Here is a 25817-nt window from a genome sequence, read left to right on the forward strand (position 1 = left end):
AGAACATTTACTCTTCTTGTACTTAAGTCGGTATTGTGCCTTTTGTATTACATCCAGACGCAATTTCTGTGTTTCATGCTCAATGTGAAGGTCCAAGGGATAGAGTAATGCTGCAGTAGTGCATCGTAATCTAATACTGATCTCCCAGGAAACGCCCAAAGCAAACCATAAACAATGAGGAGATTTACTCTTCTTGTACTTAATTCGGCATTGTGCCTTTTCTATTAAATCCCGGCGCAATTTCTGAGTTTCATCGTCAATGTGAAGGTCCAAGGGATAGAGTATAGCTGCAGTAGTGTAACGGAATTTAATGCTCATCTCCCAGGAAACGCTCAAAGCAAACCCCAGACAATGAGAAGATTGACTCTATTTGTACTTCAGTCGGCCTTGTGCCTTTTTCATTAAATCCCGACTCATATTTCTGCGTATCGTCGTCAATGTGAAGGTTCAAGGGATAGAGTAATGTTGCAGAAGTGCAATGGAATCTAGTACTGATCTCCCAGGAATCGCTCAGAACAAACCACAAGAAACGAGAAGATTTACTCTTCTTGTACTTAAGTCGGCATTGTGCCATTTTTATTAAATCCCGACGCAATATCTGTGTTTCATCGTCATTGTGAAAGTCCATGTGGTAGAGTAAACCTGCAGAAGTGCATCGGAATCTAATACTGATCTCCCAGGAAACGCCCAAAGGAAACCACATACAATGAGAAGATTTAACCTGATTGTACTTAAGTCGGCATTGTGCCATTTGTATTAAATCCCGACGCAATTTCTGTGTTTCATCGTCAATGTGATAGAATAGGGGATAGAGTAAAGCTGCAGTAGTGCTTTGGAATCTAGTACTGATGTCTCAGGAAACGCTAAAACCAAAGCACAAACAATGAGAAGATTTACTCTTCTTGTACTTAAGTCGGCATTGTGCCCTTTGGGTTAAATCCCGACGCAATTTCTGTGTTTCATCTTAAATGTCAAGGTCAAATGGATAGAGTAAAGCTGCAGTAGTGCATCGGAATCTAATACTGATCTCCCAGGAAACGCTCAAAGCAAACCACAAACAATGAGAAGGTATACTCTCCTTGTACTTAAGTCTTCATTGTGCCTTTTGTTCTAAATTCCGACGCAATTTCTGTGTTTCATCGTCAATCTGAACGTCCAAAGGATTATGTAAAGCCGCAGTAGAGCATCGGAATCCAATACTGATCTCCCAGGTAACGCACAAAGCAAACGACAAACAATGAGTAGATTTACTCTTCTTGTACTTAAGTATGCATTGTGCATTTTGTATTAAGTTCCGACCCAATTTCTGTGTTTCATCGTCTGTGTGAAGGTCCAAGGGATAGAGTAAAGCTGCAGTAGTGCACCGGAATCTAATACTGATCACCCATGAAACGCTCAAAGCAAACCACAAAGAATGAGAAGATTATTCTTCTTGTACTTATGTCGGCATTGTGTCTTTTGTATTAAATTCCGACGCAATTTCTGTGTTTCATCGTCAATGTGAAGGTCCAAAGGATAGAGTAAATCAGCAGTAGTGCATCGGAATCTAATACCGATCTCCCAGGAAACGCTCAGAGCAAACCACAAACAGTGAGAAGATTTACTCTCCTTGTACTTAAGTCGGCATTGTGCCTTTTGTATTAAATCCCGACACAATTTCTGTGTTTCATCGACAATGTGAAGGTCCAAGGGATAGAGTAATGCTGCAGTATGCATCGGAATCTAATACCGATCTCCCAGGAAACGCCCAAAGCAAACCACAAACAATGAGAAGAGTTACTCTTCTTGTACTTAAGTCGGCATTTAACCTTTTAGGTTACATCCCGACGCAATTTCTGCGTTTCATCGTCAATGTGAAGGTCCAAGGGATAGAGGAAAGCTGCAGTAGTGCATCGGAATCGAATACTGATCTCCCAGGAAACGCTCAAACCAAACCACAAACAATGAGACGATTTACTCTTCTAGTACTTAAGTCGGCATTGTGCCCATTTGGCTAAATTCCGTCGCAATTTCTGTGTTTCATCGTCAATGTGAAGGTCCAAGGGATAGAGTAAAGCAGCAGTAGTGCATTGGAATCGAATACTGTTCTCCCAGGAAATGCTCGAAGCAAACCACAAACAAAGAGAACATTTACTCTTCTTGTACTTAAGTCGGTATTGTGCCTTTTAAATTACATCCCGACGCAATTTCTGTGTTTCATGCTCAATGTGAAGGTCCAAGGGATAGCGTAATGCTGCAGTAGTGCTTCCGAATCTAATATTGATCTCCCAGGAAAAGCCCAAAGCAACCCTAAACAATGAGAAGATTTACTCTTCTTGTACTTAAGTCGGCATTGTGCCTTTTGTATTCAATCCCGACGCCATTTCTGAGTTTCATCGTCAATGTGAAGGTTCAAGGGATAGAGTATAGCTGCAGTAGTGCATCGGAATTTAATGCTGATCTCCCAGGAAACGCTCAAAGCAAACCCCAGACAATGAGGAGATTGACTCTATTTGTACCTCAGTCGGCCGTGTGCCTTTTTCATTAAATCCCGACTCATACTTCTGTGTTTCATCGTCAATGTGAGGGTCCAAGGGATAGAGTAATGTTGCAGAAGTGCAATGGAATCTAGTACTGATCCCCCTGGAAACGCCCAGAGCAAACCACAAAAAATGAGAAGATTTACTCTTCTTGTACTTAAGTCGGCATTGTGCTATTTTTATTAAATCCCGACAAAATATGTGTGTTTCATCGTCATTGTGAAAGTCCACGTGTTAGAGTAAAACTGCAGAAGTGCATCGGAATCTAATACTGATCTCCCAGGAAACGCCCAAAGCAAACCACAAACAATGAGAAGATTTAACCTGATTGTACTTAAGTCGGCATTGTGCCTTTTGTATTAAATCCCAACGCAATTTCTGTGTTTCATCTTCAATGTGAGGGTATAAGGGATAGAGTAAAGCTGCAGTAGTGCTTTGGAATCTAGTACTGATGTCTCAGGAAACGCTCAAATCAAAGCACAAACAATGAGAAGATTTACTCTTCTTGTACGTAAGTCGGCATTGTGCCCTTTGGGTTAAATCCCGACGCAATTTCTGTGTTTCATCTTCAATGTCAAGGTCCAATGGATACAGTAAAGCTGCAATAGGGCATCGGAATCTAATACTGATCTCCCAGGAAACGCTCAAAGAAACCAGAAACAATGAGAAGATTTACTCTTCTTGTTCTTAATTCGGCATTGTGCCTTTTGTATTAAATCCCGGCGTAATTTCTGTGTTTCATCGTCAATGTTAAGGTCCAAGGGATAGAGTAAAGCTGCAGTAGTGCAATGGAATCTTGTACTGATCTCCCAGGAAACGCTCATAGCAATCCACAAACAATGAGAAGATTTACTCTTCTTGTACTTAAGTCGGCATTGTGCCTTTAGTTTTAAATCGCGACAGAATTTCTGTGTTTCATCGTCAATGTGAAGGTCCAAGGGATAGAGTAATGCTGCAGTATGCATCGGAATCTAATACTGATCTCCCAGGAAACGCCCAAAGCAATCCACAAACAATGAGAAGAGTTACTCTTCTTGTACTTAAGTCGGCATTTTACCTTTTGGGTTACATCCCGACGCAATTTCTGCGTTTCATCGTCATTGTGAAGGTCCAAGGGATAGAGGAAAGCTGCAGTAGTGCATCGGAATCTAATACTGATCTCCCAGGACACGCTCAAAGCAAACCAGAAACAATGAGAAGATTTTCTCTTCTTGTACTTAAGTCGGCATTGTGCCTTTTGTATTAAATCTCGACACAATATCTGTGTTTCATCGTCAATGTGAAGGTTCAAGGGATAGAGTAAAGCTGCAGTAGTGCATCGGAATCAAATGGTGATATCCCAGGAAACGCTCAAACCAAACCACAAACAATGAGACGATTTACTCTTCTAGTACTTAATTCGGCATTTTGCCTTTTTGGCTCAATCCCGTCGCAATTTCTGTGTTTCATCGTCAATGTGAAGGTCCAAGGGACAGAGTAAAGCTGCAGTAGTGCATTGGAATCAAATACTGTTCTCCCAGGAAACGCTCAAAACAAACCACAAACAAAGAGAACATTTACTCTTCTTGTACTTAAGTCGGTATTGTGCCTTTTGTATTACATCCCGACGCAATTTCTGTGTTTCATGCTCAATGTGAAGGTCCAAGGGATAGAGTAATGCTGCAGTAGTTCATCGGAATCTAATACTGATCTCCCAGGAAACGCCCAAAGCAAACCATAAACAATGAGAAGACTTACTCTTCTTGTACTTAATTCGGCATTGTGCCTTTTGTATTAAATCCCGACACAATATCTGTGTTTCATCGTCAATGTGAAGGTTCAAGGGATAGAGTAAAGCTGCAGTAGTGCATCGGAATCAAATGGTGATATCCCAGGAGACGCTCAAACCAAACCACAAACAATGAGACGATTTACTCTTCTAGTACTTAAATCGGCATTTTGCCTTTTTGGCTCAATCCCGTCGCAATTTCTGTGTTTCATCGTCAATGTGAAGGTCCAAGGGACAGAGTAAAGCTGCAGTAATGCATCGGAATCGAATACTGTTCTCCCAGGAAACGCTCAAAGCAAACCACAAACAAAGAGAACATTTACTCTTCTTGTATTTAAGTCAGTAATGTGCCTTTTGTATTACATCCCGACGCAATTTCTGTGTTTCATGCTCAATGTGAAGGTCCAAGGGATAGAGTAATGCTGCAGTAGTTCATCGGAATCTAATACTGATCTCCCAGGAAACGCCCAAAGCAAACCATAAACAATGAGAAGATTTACTCTTCTTGTACTTAATTCGGCATTGTGCCTTTTGTATTAAATCCCGGCGCAATTTCTGAGTTTCATCGTCAATGTGAAGGTCCAAGGGATAGAGTAATGTTGCAGAAGTGCAATGGAATCTAGTACTGATCTCCCAGCAAACGCTCAGAACAAACCACAAAAAATGAGAAGATTTACTTATCTTGTACTTAAGTCGGCATTGTGCCATTTTTATTAAATCCCGACGCAATATCTGTGTTTCATCGTCATTGTGAAAGTCCATGTGTTAGAGTAAAACTGCAGAAGTGCATCGGAATCTAATACTGATCTCCCAGGAAACGCCCAAAGCAAACCACAAACAATGAGAAGATTTAACCTGATTGTACTTAAGTCGGCATTGTGCCATTTGTATTAAATCCCGACGCAATTTCTGTGTTTCATCGTCAATGTGAGGGAATAAGGGATAGAGTAAAGCTGCAGTAGTGCTTTGGAATCTAGTACTGATGTCTCAGGAAACGCTAAAACCAAAGCACAAACAATGAGAAGATTCACTATTCTTGTACTTAAGTCGGCATTCTGCCTTTTATAAAAAATCCGGAAGCAATTTCTGTGGTTCATCGGAAATGTGAAGTTCCAAGGGATAGAGTAAAGCTGCAGTCGTGCTTCGGAATCTAATCCTGATGTCCCAGGAATCGCTCAAAGCAAACCACAAACAAAAAGAAGATATACTCTTCATGTACTTAAGTCGGCATTGTGCATTTTGTTTTAAATTCCGACGCAATTACTGTGTTTCATCGTCAATCTGAAGGTCCAAGGGATTATGTAAAGCTGCAGTAGTGCATCGCAATCCAAAACTGATCTCCCAGGTAACGCTCAAAGCAAACCACAAACAATGAGAAAATTCACTCTTCTTGAACTTAAGTCGGCATTGTGCATTTTGTGTTAAATCCCGACGCAATTTCTGTGTTTCATCGTCAATGTGAGGGTCCAAGGGATTGAGTAATGCTGCAGTGGTGCATCGGATTCTAACACTGAACTCCCAGGAAACGCTCAAAGCACACAACAAACATTGAGAAGATTTAGTCTTCTTGTACTTCAGTCGGCATTGTGCCTTTTGTATTAAATCCCGACGCAATTTCTGTGTTTCATCGTCAATGTGAAGGTCCTAGGGATAGAGTAAAGCTGCAATAGTGGATCGGAATCTAATACTGATCGCCCAGGAAACGCTCAAAGCAAACCACAATTAAGGAGAAGATTTACTCTTCTTGTAGTTAAGGCGGCATTGTGCCTTTTGATATAAATCCCGACGCAATTTCAGTATTTCATCGTCAATCTGAAGGTCCAAGGGATTATGTAAAGCTGCAGTAGTGCTTCGCAATCCAAAACTGATCTCCTAGGAAACGCTCAAAGCAAATCAGAAACAATGAGAAGATTTACTCTTCTTCTACTTATGTCTACGTTGTACCTTTTGTATTAAATCCCGACGCAATCTCTGTGTTTCATCGTCAATGTGAAGGTCCTAGGGATAGAGTAAAGCTGCAGTAGTGCATCGGAATCTAATACTGATCTCCCAGGAAACGCTCAAACCATACAACGAAAAAGAGAAGATGTACACTTCTTGTACTTAAGTCGGCATTGTGCCTTTTATATTAAATCCCGACGCAATCTCTGTGTTTCATCGTCAATGTGAAGGTCCAAGGGATGGAGTAAAGATGCAGTAGTGCACCGGAATCTAATACTGAACTCCCAGGAAAAGCTCAAAGCAAACCACAAACCGAAAGAATATTTACTCTTCTTGTCCTTAAGTCGACATTGAGCCTTTTGTATTAAATTCCGACGGAATATCTGTGTTTCATCGTCAATGTGAAGGTCCAAGGGTTAGAGTAAAGCTGCAGTAGTGCATCGGAATCTAGTACTGATCTCCCAGGAAACGCTCAAAGCAAACCACAAACAATTAGAAGATTTACTCTTCGTGTACTTAACTCGTCATTGTGCCTTTCGTGTTCCCAACGCAATTCATGTGTTTCATCGTCAATGTGAAGGTCCAAGGGATAGAGTAAAGCTTCAGTAGTGCAACAGAATCTAATACTAATCTCCCAGGAACCGCTCAAAGGAAACCACAAACAATCAGAAGATTTACTCTCCTTGTACTTAAGTCGGCATTGTGTCTTTTGTATTAAATTCCGACGCAATTTCTGTGTTGCTTCGTCAATGTGAAGGTCCGAGGGATAGAGAAAACCTGCAGTAGTGCATCGGAATCTAATACTGATCTACCAGGAAACGTCAAAGCAAACTACAAACAATGAGTAAGTATACCCTTCTTGTACTTAGGTCGGCATTGTGCATCTTGTTTTAAATCCCGACGCAATTTCTGTGTTTCATCTTCAATCGGAAGCTCCAAGGGATAAAGTAAAGCTGCAGTAGTGCATCGGAATCTAATACTGATCTCCCAGGAAACGCTCGGAGCAAACCAGAAACAATGAGAAGATTAATTCTTCTTCAACTTATGTTGGCATTGTGACTTTTGCATTAATTCCCGGCGCGATCTCTGTGTTTCATCGTCAATGTAAAGGTCCTAGGGATAGACTAAAGCTGCAGTAGTGCATCGGAATCTAATACTGATCTCCCAGAAAACGATCAATGCAAACCACGAACAATGAGATGATTTACTATTCTTGTACCCAAGTCTGCATTGTGCCTTTTGTTCTAAATTCCTACGCAATTTCTGTGTTTCATCGGCAATCTGAACGTCCAAGGGATTATGTAAAGCCGCAATAGAGCATCGGAATTCAATACTGATCTCCCAGGTAACGCACAAGGCAAACCACAAACAATGAGTAGATTTATTCTTCTTGTACTTAATTCGGCATTGTTCATTTTATATTAAATCGCGTCGCAATTTCTGTGTTTCATCGTCAATGTGATGGTCCAAGTGATAGAGTAAATCAGCAGTAGTGCATCGGAATCTAATACAGATCTCCCAGGAAACGCTCAGAGCAAACCACAAACAATGAGAAGATTTTCTCTTCTTGTACTTAAGTCGGCATTGTGCCTTTAGTATTAAATCGCGACACAATTTCTGTGGTTCATCGACAATGTGAAGGTCCAAGGGATAGAGTAATGCTGCAGTATGCATCGGAATCTAATACTGATCTCCCAGGAAACGCCCAAAGCAAACCACAAACAATGAGAAGAGTTACTCTTCTTGTACTTAAGTCGGCATTTTACCTTTTGGGTTACATCCCGACGCGATTTCTGCGTTTCATCGCCAATGTGAAGGTCCAAGGGATAGAGGAAAGCTGCAGTAGTGCATCGGAATCAAATGGTGATATCCCAGGAAACGCTCAAACCAAACCACAAACAATGAGACGATTTACTCTTCTAGTACTTAATTCGGCATTTTGCCTTTTTGGCTAAATCCCGTCGCAATTTCTGTGTTTCATCGTCAATGTGAAGGTCCAAGGGATAGAGTAATGTTGCAGAAGTGCAATGGAATCTAGTACTGATCTCCCAGGAAACGCTCAGCACAAACCACAAAAAATGAGAAGATTTACTCATCTTGTACTTAAGTCGGCATTGTGCCATTTTTATTAAATCCCGACGCAATATCTGTGTTTCATCGTCATTGTGAAAGTCCATGTGTTAGAGTAAAACTGCAGAAGTGCATCGGAATCTAATACTGATCTCCCAGGAAACGCCCAAAGGAAACCACAAACAATGAGAAGATTTAACCTGATTGTACTTAAGTCGGCATTGTGCCATTTGTATTAAAACCCGGCGCAATTTCTGAGTTTCATCGTCAATGTGAAGGTCCAAGGGATAGAGTATAGCTGCAGTAGTGCATCGGAATTTAATGCTGATCTCCCAGGAAACGCTCAAAGCAAACCCCAGACAAAGAGAAGATTGACTCTATCTGTACTTCAGTCAGCCTTGTGCCTTTTTCATTAAATCCCGACTCATATTTCTGCGTATCATCGGCAATGTGAAGGTTCAAGGGATAGAGTAATGTTGCAGAAGTGCAATGGAATCTAGTACTGATCTCCCAGGAAACGCTCAGAACAAACCACAAGAAATGAGAAGATTTACTCTTCTTGTACTTAAGTCCGGCATTGTGCCATTTTTATTAAATACCGACGCAATATCTGTGTTTCATCGTCATTGTGAAAGTCCATGTGTTAGAGTAAAACTGCAGAAGTGCATCGGAATCTAATACTGATCTCCCAGGAAACGCTCAAAGCAAACCACAAAGAGAAAGAATTTTTCTTTTTATGTACTTAAGTTGGCATTGTGCCTTTTGTATAAAATCCTGACGCAATTTCTGAGTTTCATCGTCTATGTAAAGGTCCGAGGGATAGAGTGAAGATGCAGTAGTGCATCGGAATCTAATACTGATCTCCCAGGAAACGCTCAAAGCAAACCACAAACAAAAAGGATATTTACTCGACTTGTACTTAAGTCGACATTGTGCCTTTTGTATTAAATCCCGACGCAATTGCTGTGTTTCATCCTCAATGTGAGGGTCCAAGGGATAGAGTAAAGCTGCAGTAGTGCATCGGAATCTAATACTGACCTACCAGGAAACGCTTAAAGCAAACCACAAACAATGAGAAGAATTATTCTTCTTGTACTTAAGTCTTCATTATGCCTTTGGCAATAAATCCCGACGCAGTTTCTGAATTTCACCGTCAATGTGAAGGTTCAAGGGATAAAGTAAAGCTGCAATACTTCATCTCAATCTAATACTGATCTCTCAGGAAACGCTCAAAGCAAGCAACTAACAATGAGAAGATTTACTCTTCTTGTACTTAAGTCGCCGTTGTGCGTTTTGTTTGAAATCCCGACGCAATTTCTGTGTTACATCGTCAATCTGAAGATCCAAGGGATAGAGTAAAGCTGCAGTAGTGCAGCGGAATCTAATACTGATCTCCCAGGAAACGCGCAAAGCAAACCACGAACAAGGAGAAGATTTACTCTTCTTGTACTTAAGTCGGCATTATGCCTTTTATATTAAATACCGACGCAATTGATGTGTTTCATCGTCAATGTGAAGGTCCATGGGATAGAGTAAAGGAGCAGTAGTGCATCGGAATCTAATACTGATCTCCCAGGAAACGACCAACGCAAACCACAAACAATGAGAAGATTTAACCTGATTGTACTTAAGTCGGCATTGTGCCTTTTGTATTAAATCCCAATGCAATTTCTGTGTTTCATCTTCAATGTGAGGGTATAAGGGATAGAGTAAAGCTGCAGTAGTGCTTTGGAATCTAGTACTGATGTCTCAGGAAACGCTCAAATCAAAGCACAAACAATGAGAAGATTTACTCTTCTTGTACGTAAGTCGGCATTGTGCCCTTTATGTTAAATCCCGACGCAATTTCTATGTTTCATCTTCAATGTCAAGGTCCAATGGATACAGTAAAGCTGCAATAGAGCATCGGAATCTAATACTGATCTCCCAGGAAACGCTCAAAGAAACCAGAAACAATGAGAAGATCTACTCTTCTTGTTCTTAATTCGGCATTGTGCCTTTTGTATTAAATCCCGGCGTAATTTCTGTGTTTCATCGTCAATGTTAAGGTCCAAGGGATAGAGTAAAGCTGCAGTAGTGCAATGGAATCTTGTACTGATCTCCCAGGAAACGCTCATAGCAATCCACAAACAATGAGAAGATTTACTCTTCTTGTACTTAAGTCGGCATTGTGCCTTTAGTTTTAAATCGCGACAGAATTTCTGTGTTTCATCGTCAATGTGAAGGTCCAAGGGATAAAGTAATGCTGCAGTATGCTTCGGAATCTAATACTGATCTCCCAGGAAACGCCCAAACCAATCCACAAACAATGAGAAGAGTTACTCTTTTTGTACTTAAGTCGGCATTTTACCTTTTGGGTTACATCCCTACGCAATTTCTGCGTTTCATCGCCAATGTGAAGGTCCAAGGGATAGAGGAAAGCTGCAGTAGTGCATCGGAATCTAATACTGATCTCCCAGGAAACGCGCAAAGCAAACCACGAACAAGGAGAAGATTTACTCTTCTTGTACTTAAGTCGGCATTGTGCCTTTTGTATGAAATCCCGACACAATATCTGTGTTACATCGTCAATCTGAAGATCAAAGGGATAGAGTAAAGCTGCAGTAGTGCATCGGAATCTAATACTGATCTCCCAGGAAACGCGCAAAGCAAACCACGAACAAGGAGAAGATTTACTCTTCTTGTACTTAAGTCGGCATTGTGCCTTTTGTATTAAATCCCGACACAATATCTGTGTTTCATCGTCAATGTGAAGGTTCAAAAGATAGAGTAAAGCTGCAGTAGTGCATCGGAATCAAATGGTGATATCCCAGGAAACGCTCAAACCAAACCACAAACAATGAGACGATTTACTCTTCTAGTACTTAATTCGGCATTTTGCCTTTTTGGCTCAATCCCGTCGCAATTTCTGTGTTTCATCGTCAATGTGAAGGTCCAAGAACCAGAGTAAAGCTGCAGTAGTGCATCGGAATCGAATACTGTTCTCCCAGGAAACGCTCAAAGCAAACCACAAACAAAGAGAACATTTACTCTTCTTGTACTTAAGTCGGTATTGTGCCTTTTGTATTACATCCCGACGCAATTTCTGTGTTTCATGCTCCATGTGAAGGTCCAAGGGATAGAGTAATGCTGCAGTAGTTCATCGGAATCTAATACTGATCTCCCAGGAAACGCCCAAAGCAAACCATAAACAATGAGAAGATTTACTCTTCTTGTACTTAATTCGGCATTGTGCCTTTTGTATTAAATCCCGACACAATATCTGTGTTTCATCGTCAATGTGAAGGTTCAAGGGATAGAGTAAAGCTGCAGTAGTGCATCGGAATCAAATGGTGATATCCCAGGAAACGCTCCAACCAAACCACAAACAATGAGACGATTTACTCTTCTAGTACTTAATTCGGCATTTTGCCTTTTTGGCTCAATCCCGTCGCAATTTCTGTGTTTCATCGTCAATGTGAAGGTCCAAGGGACAGAGTAAAGCTGCAGTAGTGCATCGGAATCGAATACTGTTCTCCCAGGAAACGCTCAAAGCAAACCACAAACAAAGAGAACATTTACTCTTCTTGTACTTAAGTCGGTATTGTGCCTTTTGTATTACATCCCGACGCAATTTCTGTGTTTCATGCTCAATGTGAAATTCCAAGGGATAGAGTAATGCTGCAGTAGTTCATCGGAATCTAATACTGATCTCCCAGGAAACGCCCAAAGCAAACCATAAACAATTAGAAGATTTACTCTTCTTGTACTTAATTCGGCATTATGCCTTTTGTATTAAATCCCGGCGCAATTTCTGAGTTTCATCGTCAATGTGAAGGTCCAAGGGATAGAGTATAGCTGCAGTAGTGCATCGGACTTTAATGCTGATCTCCCAGGAAGCGCTCAAAGCAAACCCCAGACAATGAGAAGATTGACTCTATTTGTACTTCAGTCGGCCTTGTGCCTTTTTCATTAAATCCCGACTCATATTTCTGCGTATCGTCGTCAATGTGAAGGTCCAAGGGATAGAGTAATGTTGCAGAAGTGCAATGGAATCTAGTACTGATCTCCCAGGAAACGCTCAGAACAAACCACAAAAAATGAGAAGATTTACTCATCTTGTACTTAAGTCGGCATTGTGCCATTTTTATTAAATCCCGACGCAATATCTGTGTTTCATCATCATTGTGAAAGTCCATGTGTTAGAGTAAAACTGCAGAAGTGCATCGGAATCTAATACTGATCTCCCAGGAAACGCCCAAAGGAAACCACAAACAATGAGAAGATTTAACCTGATTGTACTTAAGTCGGCATTGTGCCATTTGTATTAAATCCCGACGCAATTTCTGTGTTTCATCGTCAATGTGAGGGAATAAGGGATAGAGTAAAGCTGCAGTAGTGCTTTGGAATCTAGTACTGATGTCTCAGGAAACGGTAAAACCAAAGCACAAACAATGAGAAGATTCACTATTCTTGTACTTAAGTCGGCATTCTGCCTTTTATAAAAAATCCGGAAGCAATTTCTGTGGTTCATCGGAAATGTGAAGTTCCAAGGGATAGAGTAAAGCTGCAGTCGTGCATCGGAATCTAATCCTGATGTCCCAGGAATCGCTCAAAGCAAACCACAAACAAAAAGAAGATATACTCTTCATGTACTTAAGTCGGCATTGTGCCTTTTGTATTAAATCCCGACGCAATTTCTGTGTTTCATCGTCAATGTGAAGGTCCTAGGGATAGAGTAAAGCTGCAATAGTGGATCGGAATCTAATACTGATCGCCCAGGAAACGCTCAAAGCAAACCACAATTAAGGAGAAGATTTACTCTTCTCGTAGTTAAGGCGGCATTGTGCCTTTTGATATAAATCCCGACGCAATTTCAGTATTTCATCGTCGATCTAAAAGTCCAAGGGATAGAGTAAAGCTGCAGTAGTGCAACTGGATCTAATACTGATCTCCTAGGAAACGCTCAAAGCAAATCAGAAACAATGAGAAGATTTACTCTTCTTCAACTTAAGTCTACGTTGTACCTTTTGTATTAAATCCCGACGCAATCTCTGTGTTTCATCGTCAATGTGAAGGTCCTAGGGATAGAGTAAAGCTGCAGTAGTGCATCGGAATCTAATACTGATCTCCCAGGAAACGCTCAAACCATACAACGAAAAAGAGAAGATGTACACTTCTTGTACTTAAGTCGGCATTGTGCCTTTTATATTAAATCCCGACGCAATCTCTGTGTTTCATCGTCAATGTGAAGGGCCAAGGGATGGAGTAAAGATGCAGTAGTGCACCGGAATCTAATACTGAACTCCCAGGAAAAGCTCAAAGCAAACCACAAACCGAAAGAATATTTACTCTTCTTGTCCTTAAGTCGACATTGCGCCTTTTGTATTAAATTCCGACGGAATATCTGTGTTTCATCGTCTATGTGAAGGTCCAAGGGTTAGAGTAAAGCTGCAGTAGTGCATCGGAATCTAGTACTGATCTCCCAGGAAACGCTCAAAGCAAACCACAAACAATTAGAAGATTTACTCTTCGTGTACTTAACTCGTCATTGTGCCTTTCGTGTTCCCAACGCAATTTCTGTGTTTCATCGTCAATGTGAAGGTCCAAGGGATAGAGTAAAGCATCAGTAGTGCAACAGAATCTAATACTAATCTCCCAGGAAACGCTCAAAGGAAACCACAAACAATCAGAAGATTTACTCTCCTTGTACTTAAGTGGGCATTGTGTCTTTTGTATTAAATTCCGACGCAATTTCTGTGTTGCTTCGTCAATGTGAAGGTCCGAGGGATAGAGTAAACCTGCAGTAGTGCATCGGAATCTAATACTGATCTCCCAGGAAACGTCAAAGCAAACTACAAACAATGAGTAGGTATACCCTTCTTGTACTTAGGTCGGCATTGTGCTTCTTGTTTTAAATCCCGACGCAATTTCTGTGTTTCATCTTCAATCGGAAGCTCCAAGGGATAAAGTAAAGCTGCAGTAGTGCATCGGAATCTAATACTGATCTCCCAGGAAACGCTCGGAGCAAACCAGAAACAATGAGAAGATTAATTCTTCTTCAACTTATGTTGGCATTGTGACTTTTGCATTAATTCCCGGCGCGATCTCTGTGTTTCATCGTCAATGTAAAGGTCCTAGGGATAGAGTAAAGCTGCAGTAGTGCATCGGAATCTAATACTGATCTCCCAGAAAACGATCAATGCAAACCACGAACAATGAGATGATTTACTATTCTTGTACCCAAGTCTGCATTGTGCCTTTTGTTCTAAATTCCTACGCAATTTCTGTGTTTCATCGGCAATCTGAACGTCCAAGGGATTATGTAAAGCCTCAATAGAGCATCGGAATCCAATACTGATCTCCCAGGTAACGCACAAGGCAAACCACAAACAATGAGTAGATTTACTCTTCTTGTACTTAATTCGGCATTGTTCATTTTATATTAAATCGCGTCGCAATTTCTGTGTTTCATCGTCAATGTGATGGTCCAAGTGATAGAGTAAATCAGCAGTAGTGCATCGGAATCTAATACTGATCTCCCAGGAAACGCTCAGAGCAAACCACAAACAATGAGAAGATTTTCTCTTCTTGTAATTAAGTCGGCATTGTGCCTTTTGTTTTAAATCCCAACGCAATTTCTGTGTTTCATCGTCAATGTGAGGGTCCAAGGGATAGAGTAAAGCTGCAGTAGTGCATCGGATTCTAGTACTGATGTCCCAGGAAACGCTCAAAGCAAACCACAAACAATGAGAAGAGTTACTCTTCTTGTACTTAAGTCGGCATTGTGCCATTTTGGGTTAAATCCCTACCCAAATTCTGTGTTTAATCATCAATGTGAAGGTCCAGGGCATAGAGTAAAGCTGCAGTAGTGCATCGGAATATAATACTGAACTCCCAGGAAACGCTCAAAGCAAACCAGAAACAATGAGAAGAACTACTCTTCTTGTACTTAAGTCGGCATTGTGCCTTTAGTATTAAATCGCGACACAATTTCTGTGGTTCATCGACAATGTGAAGGTCCAAGGGATAGAGTAATGCTGCAGTATGCATCGGAATCTAATACTGATCTCCCAGGAAACGCCCAAAGCAAACCACAAACAATGAGAAGAGTTACTCTTCTCGTACTTAAGTCGGCATTTAACTTTTGGGTTACATCCCGACGCAATTTCTGCGTTTCATCGCCAATGTGAAGGTCCAAGGGATAGAGGAAAGCTGCAGTAGTGCATCGGAATCAAATGGTGATATCCCAGGAAACGCTCAAACCAAACCACAAACAATGAGACGATTTACTCTTCTAGTACTTAATTCGGCATTTTGCCTTTTTGGCTAAATCCCGTCGCAATTTCTGTGTTTCATCGTCAATGTGAAGGTCCAAGGGATAGAGTAAAGCTGCAGTAGTGCATCGGAATCGAATACTGTTCTCCCAGGAAACGCTCAAAGCAAACCACAAACAAAGAGAACATTTACTCTTCTTGTACTTAAGTCGGTATTGTGCCTTTTGTATTACATCCCGACGCAATTTCTGTGTTTCATGCTCAATGTGAAGGTCCAAAGGATAGAGTAATGTTGCAGTAGTGCATCGGAATCTAATACTGATCTCCCAGGAAACGCCCAAAGCAAACCATAAACAATGAGAAGATTTACTCTTCTTGTACTTAATTCGGCATTGTGCCTTTTGTATTAAAACCCGGCGCAATTTCTGAGTTTCATCGTCAATGTGAAGGTCCAAGGGATAGAGTATAGCTGCAGTAGTGCATCGGAATTTAATGCTGATCTCCCAGGAAACGCTCAAAGCAAACCCCAGACAAAGAGAAGATTGACTCTATCTGTACTTCAGTCGGCCTTGTGCCTTTTTCATTAAATCCCGACTCATATTTCTGCGTATCATCGTCAATGTGAATGTTCAAGGGATAGAGTAATGTTGCAGAAGTGCAATGGAATCTAGTACTGATCTCCCAGGAAACGCTCAGAACAAACCACAAGAAATGAGAAGATTTACTCTTCTTGTACTTAAGTCCGGCATTGTGCCATTTTTATTAAATCCCGACACAATATCTGTGTTTCATCGTCATTGTGAAAGTCCATGTGTTAGAGTAAAACTGCAGAAGTGCATCGGAATCTAATACTGATCTCCCAGGAAACGCTCAAAGCAAACCACAAAGAGAAAGAATATTTTCTTTTTATGTACTTAAGTTGGCATTGTGCCTTTTGTATTAAATCCTGACGCAATTTCTGAGTTTCATCGTCTATGTAAGGGTCCGAGGGATAGAGTGAAGATGCAGTAGTGCATCGGAATCTAATACTGATCTCCCAGGAAACGCTCAAAGCAAACCACAAACAAAAAGGATATTTACTCGACTTGTACTTAAGTCGACATTGTGCCTTTTGTATTAAATCCCGACGCAATTGCTGTGTTTCATCCTCAATGTGAGGGTCCAAGGGATAGAGTAAAGCTGCAGTAGTGCATCGGAATCTAATACTGACCTACCAGGAAACGCTTAAAGCAAACCACAAACAATGAGAAGAATTATTCTTCTTGTACTTAAGTCTTCATTGTGCCTTTGGCAATAAATCCCGACGCAGTTTCTGAGTTTCACCGTCAATGTGAAGGTTCAAGGGATAAAGTAAAGCTGCAATACTTCATCTCAATCTAATACTGATCTCTCAGGAAACGCTCAAAGCAAGCAACTAACAATGAGAAGATTAACTCTTCTTGTACTTAAGTCGCCGTTGTGCGTTTTGTTTGAAATCCCGACGCAATTTCTGTGTTACATCGTCAATCTGAAGATCCAAGGGATAGAGTAAAGCTGCAGTAGTGCATCGGAATCTAATACTGATCTCCCAGGAAACGCGCAAAGCAAACCACGAACAAGGAGAAGATTTACTCTTCTTGTACTTAAGTCGGCATTATGCCTTTTATATTAAATACCGACGCAATTGATGTGTTTCATCGTCAATGTGAAGGTCCAAGGGATAGAGTAAAGCTGCAGTAGTGCATCGTAATTATAGTACTCATCTCTCAAGGAACGCTCAAAGCAAACCACAAACAATGTGAAGATTTACTGTACTTGTACATAAGTCGGCATTGTGCCTTTTGTATTAAATCCCGACGCAATCTCTGTGTTTCATCGTCAATGTGAAGGTCCAAGGTATAGAGTAAAGCTGCAGTCGTGCATCGGAATCTAATACTGATCTCCCAGGAAACGCTCAAATAAACCACGAACAATGAGAAGATTTACCATTCTTGTACTTATGTCGGCATTGTGCCTTTTACATTAAATCCTGACGCAATTTCTGTGTTCCATCGTCAATGTGAAGGTCCAAGGGATGGAGTAAAGCTGCAGTAGTGCATCGGAATCTAATACTGATCTCACAGCAAACGCTCAGAGCAAACTACAAACAATGAGAAAATTTACTCTTATTGTACTGAAGTCGCCATTGCACCTTTTGCTTTAAATCCCGACGCAATTTCTGTGTTTCATCGTCCATCTGATGGTCCAAGGGATAATGTAGAGCTGCAGTAGTGCATCGGAATCAAATATTGATATCCTAGGAAACGCTCAAAGCAAACCACAGACAATGATAAGACATACTCTTCTTGTACATAAGTCGGCATTGTGCTTTTTGTATTAAATCCCGACGCAATTTCTGCGTTTCATCGTCAATGTGAAAAACCAAGGGATGGAGTAAAACTGCAGAAGTGCATCGGAATCTAATACTGATCTCCCAGGAAAAGCCCAAAGGAAACCACAAACAATGAGAAGATTTAACCTGATTGTACTTAAGTCGGCATTGTGCCATTTGTATTACATCCCGACGCAATTTCTGTGTTTCATCGCCAATGTGAGGGAATAAGGGATAGAGGAAAGCTGCAGTAGTGCTTTGGAATCTAGTACTGATGTCTCAGGAAACGCTAAAACCAAAGCACAAACAATGAGAAGATTTACTCTTCTTGTAGTTAAGTCGGCATTGTGCCCTTTGGGTTAAATCCCGACGCAATTTCTGTGTTTCATCTTCAATGTCAAGGTCCTATGGATAGAGTGAAGCTGCAGTAGTGCATCGGAATCTAATACTGATCTTCCAGGAAACGCTCAAAGCAAACCACAAACAATGAGAAGGTATACTCTCATTGTACTTAAGTCTGCATTGTGCCTTTTGTTTCCAAATTCCGACCCAATTTCTGTGTTTCATCGACAATCTGAACGTCCGAGGGATTATGTAAAGCCGCAGTAGAGCATCGGAATCCAATACTGATGTCCCAGGTAACGCACAAAGCAAACCACAAACAATGAGTATATTTACTCTTCTTGTACTTAAGTTGGCATTGTGCATTTTGTATTAAGTCCCGACCCAATTTCTGTGTTTCATCGTCTGTGTGAAGGTCCAAGGGATAGAATAAAGCTGCAGTAGTGCACCGGAATCTAATACTGATCACCCATGAAACGCTCAAACCAAACCACAAACAATGAGAAGATTATTCTTCTTGTACTTAAGTCGGCATTGTGTCTTTTGTATTAAATTCCGACGCAATTCCTGTGTTTCATCGTCAATGTGAAGGTCCAAAGGATAGAGTAAAGCTGCAGTAGTGCATCGGAATCTAATACTGATTTCCCAGGAAACGCTCAAATAAACCATTAACAGTGAGAAAATATACTCTTCATGGACTTAAGTCGGCATTGTGCCTTTTGTCTTAAAGCTCGCCATAATTTCTGTGTTTCATCGTCAATCAGAAGATCCAATTGATAGAGTAAAGCTGCAGTTGTGCATCGGAATCTAATACTGATCTCCCAGGAGGCGCTCAAACATACCACGAACAATGATAAGATTTGCTATTCTTGTACTTAATTCGGCATTGATCATTAAATACTAAATCGCGACGCAATTTCTGTGTTTCTTCGTCAATGTGATGGTCCAAGGGATAGAGTAAATCAGCAGTCGTGCATCGGAATCCAATACCGATCTCCCAGGAAACGCTCAGAGCAAACCACAAACAATGCGAAGATTTACTCTCCTTGTACTTATGTCGGCATTGTGCCTTTTGTATTATATCCCGACACAATTTGTGTGTTTCATCGACAATGCGAAGATCCAAGGGATAGAGTAATGCTGCAGTATGCATCGGAATCTACTACCGATCTCCCAGGAAACGCCCAAAGCAAACCACAAACAATGCGAAGAGTTACTCTTCTTGTACTTAAGTTGGCTTTTAACCTTTTAGGTTACATCTCGACGCAATTTCTGCGTTTCATCGTCAATGTGAAGGTCCAAGGGATAGAGGAAAGCTGCAGTAGTGCATCGGAATCTAATACTAATCTCCCAGGAAACGCTCAAACCAAACTACAAACAATGAGACGATTTACTCTTCTAGTACTTAAGTCGGCATTGTGCCCATTTGGCTAAATCCCGTCGCAATTTCTGTGTTTCATCGTCAATGTGAAGGTCCAAGGGATAGAGTAAAGCTGCAGTAGTGCATCGGAATCGAATACTGTACTCCCAGGAAATGCTCGAAGCAAACCACAAACAAGGAGAACATTTACTCTTCTTGTACTTAAGTAGGTATTGTGCCTTTTGTATTACATCCCGACGCAATTTCTGTGTTTCATGCTCAATGTGAAGGTCCAAGGGATAGAGTAATGCTGCAGTAGTGCATCGGATTCTAACACAGAACTCCCATGAAACGCTCAAAGCAAACCACAAACAATTAGAAGATTTACTCCTCTTGTACCTACGTCGGCATTGTGCCTTTTGTATTTAATCCCGACACAAAATCTGCATCGAAATCTAATACTGATCTCCCAGGAAACGCTCAAAGCAAACCACAAAGAAAAAGAATATTTGATTTTTATGTACTTCAGTTGGCATTGTGCCTTTTGTATTAAATCCTGACGCAATTTCTGAGTTTCATCGTCGATGTGAAGGTTCAAGGGATAGAGAAAAGCTGCTGTAGTCCATCGGAAACTAACGCTGATCTCCCAGGAAACGCTCAAAACTAACCACAAACAATAAGAAGATTTACTCTTCTAGTACTTAAGTCGGCGTTGTGCCTTTTATATGAAATCCTGACGGAATATCTGAGTTTCATCGTCTATGTGAAGGTCAGAGGGATAGAGTGAAGATGCAGTAGTGCATCGGAATCTAATAGTGATCTCCCAGGAAACGCTCAAAGCAAACCACAAACAAAAAGGATATTTACTCGACTTGTACTTAAGTCGACATTGTGCCTTTTGTATTAAATCCCGACGCAATTGCTGTGTTTGATCCTCAATGTGAAGGTCCAAGGGATAGAGTAGAGCAGCAGTAGTGCATCGGAATCTAATACTGACCTCCCAGGAAACGCTTAAATCAAACCACAAACAATGAGAAGAATTACTCTACTTGTACTTAAGTCGTCATTGTGCCTTTGGCAATAAATCCCGACGCAGTTTCTCAGTTTCACCGTCAATGTGAAGGTTCAAGGGATAGAGTAAAGCTGCAATACTTCATCAGAATCTAATACTGATCTCTCAGGAAACGCTCAAAGCAAGCAACTAACAATGTGAAGATTTACTCTTCTTGTACTTAAGTCGCCGTTGTGCGTTTTGTTTAAAATCCCGACGCAATTTCTGTGTTACATCGTCAATCTGAAGGTCCAAGGTATAGAGTAAAGCTGCAGTAGTGCATCGGAATCTAATACTGATCTCCCAGGAAACGCGCAAAGCAAACCACGAACAAGGAGACGATTTACTCTTCTTGTACTTAAGTCGGCATTATGCCTTTTATATTAAATACCGACGCAATTTCTGTGTTTCATCGTCAATGTGAAGGTCAATGGGATAGAGTAAAGGAGCAGTAGTGCATCGGAATCTAATACTGATCTCCCAGGAAACGCTCAAAGCAAACCACAAACAATGAGAGGATTTACGCTTCTTCTACTTTAGTCAGATTTGAGCCTTCTGTATTAAATCCCGACGCAAGTTCTGTGATTCATCGTCAATGCGAAGGTCACAGGGATAGAGTAATGCTGCAGTAGTCATCGGAAACTAACACTGATCTCACAGGAAACGCTTAAAGCAAACCACAAACAATGAGAAGAATTACTCTTCTTGTACTTAAGTCGGCATTGTGCCTTTTGTATTAAATCCCGACGCAATTTCTGAGTTTCTTCGTCAATGTGAAGGTTCAAGGGATACAGTAAAGCTGCAGTAGTGCATCGGAATCTAATACTGATCTCTCAGGAAACTCTCAAAGCAAACCATAAAAATGAGAAGATTGACTCTTTTTGTACTTAAGGCGGCATTGTGCCTTTTGTATTAAATCCCAAGGCAATTTCTGTGTTTCATCGTCAATGTGAAGGTCCAAGGGATAGAGTAAAGCTGCAGTAGTGCATCGTAATTATAGTACTGATCTCTCAAGGAACGCTCAAAGCAAACCACAAACAATGGGAAGATTTACTGTTCTTGTACTTAAATCGGCATTGTGCATTTTGTATTAAATCCCGACGCAATTTCTGTGTTCCATCGCCAATGTGAAGGTATAAGGGATAGAGTACAGCTGCAGTAGTGCATCGGAATCTAATACTGATCTCCCACGAAACGCTCAAAGCAAACCATAAACAATGAAAAGATATACGCTTCTTGTACTTAAGTCGGCATTGTGCCTTTTGTATTAAATCCCGACGCAATCTCTGTGTTTCATCGTCAATGTGAAGGTCCAAGGTATAGAGTAAAGCTGCAGTCGTGCATCGGAATCTAATACTGATCTCCCAGGAAACGCTCAAATAAACCACGAACAATAAGAAGATTTACTATTCTTGTACTTATGTCGGCATTGTGCCTTTTACATTAAATCCCGACGCAATTTCTGTGTTCCATCGTCAATGTGAAGGTCCAAGGGATAGAGTAAAGCTGCAGTAGTGCTTCGGAATCTAATACTGATCTCCCAGGAAACGCTCAAAGTAAACCACAAACAATGAGAAGATTTCACCTTATTGTACTTAAGGCGGCATTGTGCCTTTTGTTTTAAATCCCGACGCAATTTCTGTGTTTCATCGTCAATGTGATGGTCCAAGGGATAGAGTAAAGCTGCCGTAGTGCATTTGAATCTTGCACTGATGTCCCAGGAAACGCTCAAATCAAACCACAATCAATGGGAAGATTGACCCTTTTAGTACTTCAGTCGTCCTTGTTCCTTTTGTATTAAATCCTGACGCATATTTCTGTGTTTCATCGTCAATGTGAAGGTCCAAGGGATAGAGTGAAGCTGCAGTAGTGCAATGAAATCTAGTACTGAACTCCAAGGAAACGCTCAGAGCAAACCACAAACAATGAGAAGATATACTCTTCCTGTACTTAAGTCGGCATTGTGCCATTTGTATTAAATCCCGACGCAATTTCTAGGTTTCATCGTCGATGAGAAGGTCCAAGGATAGTGTAAAGCTGCAGTAGTGCATCGTAATCTAATACAGATTTCCCAGGAAACGCTCAAAGCAACCCACAAACAATGGGCAGATATACTGTTCTTGTACTTAAGTCGGCATTGTGCCTTTTGTATTAAATCCCGACGCAATTTCTGTGTTTGATCGTCAATTTGAGGGTCCAAGGGATAAAGTAAAGGTGCAGTAGTGTATCGCAATCTAATACTGATCTCCCAGGCAACGCTCAAAGCAAACAACAAACAATGAGAACATTTACTCTTTTTGTACTTAAGGCGGCATTGTGCCTTTTGTATTAAATCCCGACGCAATTTCTGCATTTCATCGTCAATGTGAAAAACCAAGGGATAGAGTAAAGCTGTAGTAGTGCATCGCAATCTAATACTGTTCTCCCAGGAAACGCTCAAAGCAAACCACAAACAATGAACAGATATGCTCTTCTTGTACTTAAGTCGGCATTGCGCCTTTTGTATTATCTCCCGACGCAATGTCTGTGTTTTATCGTCAATGTGAAGGTCTAAGCGATAGAGCAAAGCTGCAGTAGTGCATCGGTATCTAATACTGATTAACCAGGAAACCCTCAAAGCAAACCCCAAACAATGAGAGAATTAATGTTCTTGTACCTAAGTCGGCATTGTGCCTTTTGTTTTATATCCCGACGCAATTTCTGTGTTTCATCGTCAATCTGAAGGTCCAAGGGATAGAGTAAAGCCGCAGTAGTGCATCAGAAACGAACACTGATCTCCCAGGAAGCCTCAAAGCAAACCACAAGAAATGAGAAGATTTACTCTTCTTGTACTTAAGTCGGCATTATACTTTTGTATTAAATCCCGACGCAATATCTGAAATTCATCGTCAATGTGAAGTTTCACAGGATAGAGTAAAGATGCAGTAGTGCATCGGAATCTTGTACTGATCACCCAGGGAACGGCTCAAGACAATCCACAAATATTGAGAAGATTTACTCTTCTTGTACTTAAGTCGGCATTGTGCCTTTTGTATTAAATCCCGACGCAATTTCTGAGTTTCATCGTCAATGTGAAGGTTCTAGGGATAGAGTATAGCTGCAGTAGTGCATCGGATTCTAAAGCTGATCTCCCAGGAAACGCTCAAAGGAAACCATCAACAATGAGAAGATTTACTCTTCTTGTACTTAAGTCGGCATTGTACCTTTTGTATTATATCCCGACGCAATTTCTGTGTTCCTTCATCAATGTGAAGGTCCAAGGGATAGAGTAAAGCTGCAGAAGTGCATCGGAATTTAATACTGATCTCCCAGGAAACTCCCAAAGCAAACCGCAAACAATGAGGAGATTTAACCTTATTGTACTTAAATCGGCATTGTGCCTTTTGTATAAAATCCCGACGCAATTTCTGTGTTTCATCGTCAATGTGAGGGTCCAAGGGATAGAGTAAAGCTGCAGTAGTGCATCGGAGTCTAATACTGATGTCCCAGGAAACGCTTAAAGCAGACCAAGAAGAATGAGAAGATTGACTTTTTTTGTATTTCGGTTGTCCTTGTGCATTTTGTATTAAATCCTGACGCATATTTCTGTTTTTCATCGTCAATGTGACGGTCCAAGGGATAGAGTAAAGCTGCAGTAGTGCAATGGAATCTAGTACTGATCTCCCAGGAAACGCTCAGAGCAAACCACAAAACAATGAGAAAATTTGCTCTTCATGTACTTAAGTAGGCATTGTGCCTTTTGTTTTAAATTCCGACGCAATTTCTGTGTTTCATCGTCAATGTGAAGGTCCAAGCGATAGAGTAAAGCTGCAGTAGTGCATCGGAATCTAATACTGATCTCCCACGAAACGCTCAAAGCAAACCACAAACAAAGAGAAGTTTTACTCTTCTTGAACTGTAGTCGCCATTGTGCCGTTTGGGCTAAATCCCGAAGAACTTTCTGTGTTTCATCGTCAATCTGATGTTCCAAGGTATAAATGTAGAGCTGCAGTGGTGCATCGGAATCTAATATTAATCTCCTAGGAAACGCTCAAAGCAAACCACAAACAGTGATAAGAAATATTCGTCTTGTACTTAAGTCGGTAATGTGCATTTTGTATTAAATCCCGACGCAATATCTGTGTTTCATCGTCAATGTGAGGGTCCTAGGTATGGAGTATAGGTGCAGTAGTGTATCGCAATCTAATACTGATGTCCCAGGAAACGCTCAAAGCAAACAACAAACAATGAGAAGATTTACTCTTTTTGTACTTAAGGCGGCATTGTGCCTCTTGTATTAAATCCCGACGCAATTTCTTCGTTTCATCGTCAATGTGAAGGTCCAAGGGATAGAGTAAAGCTGCAGTATTGCATCGGAATCTAATACTGTTCTCTCAGGAAACTCTCAAAGCAAACCACAAAAATGAGAAGATTGGCTGTTTTTGTACTTAAGGCGGCATTGTGCCTTTTGTATTAAATCCCAAGGCAATTTCTGTGTTTCATCGTCAATGTGAAGGTCCAAGGGATAGAGTAAAGCTGCAGTAGTGCATCGTAATTATAGTACTGATCTCTCAAGGAACGCTCAAAGCAAACCACAAACAATGGGAAGATTGACTGTTCTTGTACTTAAGTCGGCATTTTGCCTTTTCTATTAAATCCCGACGCAATTTCTGTGTTCCATCGTCAATGTGAAGGTCCAAGGGATAGAGTAGAGCTGCAGTAGTGCATCGGAATCTAATACTGATCTCCCAGGAAACGCTCAAAGCAAACCACAAACAATGAAAAGATATACGCTTCTTGTACTTAAGTCGGCATTGTGCCTTTTGTATTAAATCCCGACGCAATCTCTGTGTTTCATCGTCAATGTGAAGGTCCATGGGATAGAGTAAAGGAGCAGTAGTGCATCGGAATCTAATACCGATCTCCCAGGAAACGCTCAAAGCAAACCACAAACAATGAGAGGATTTACGCTTCCTCTACTTTAGTCAGATTTGAGTATTCTGTATTAAATCCCCACGCAAGTTCTGTGATTCATCGTCAATGCGAAGGTCACAGGGATAGAGTAATGCTGCAGTAGTGCATCGGAAACTAACACTGAACTCACAGGAAACGCTTAAAGCAAACCACAAACAATGAGAAGAATTACTCTTCTTGTACTTAAGTCGGCATTGTGCCTTTTGT

This window comes from Schistocerca piceifrons, chromosome X (assembly GCF_021461385.2).
Source record: "Schistocerca piceifrons isolate TAMUIC-IGC-003096 chromosome X, iqSchPice1.1, whole genome shotgun sequence".
NCBI classification, from domain to species: domain Eukaryota; kingdom Metazoa; phylum Arthropoda; class Insecta; order Orthoptera; family Acrididae; genus Schistocerca; species Schistocerca piceifrons.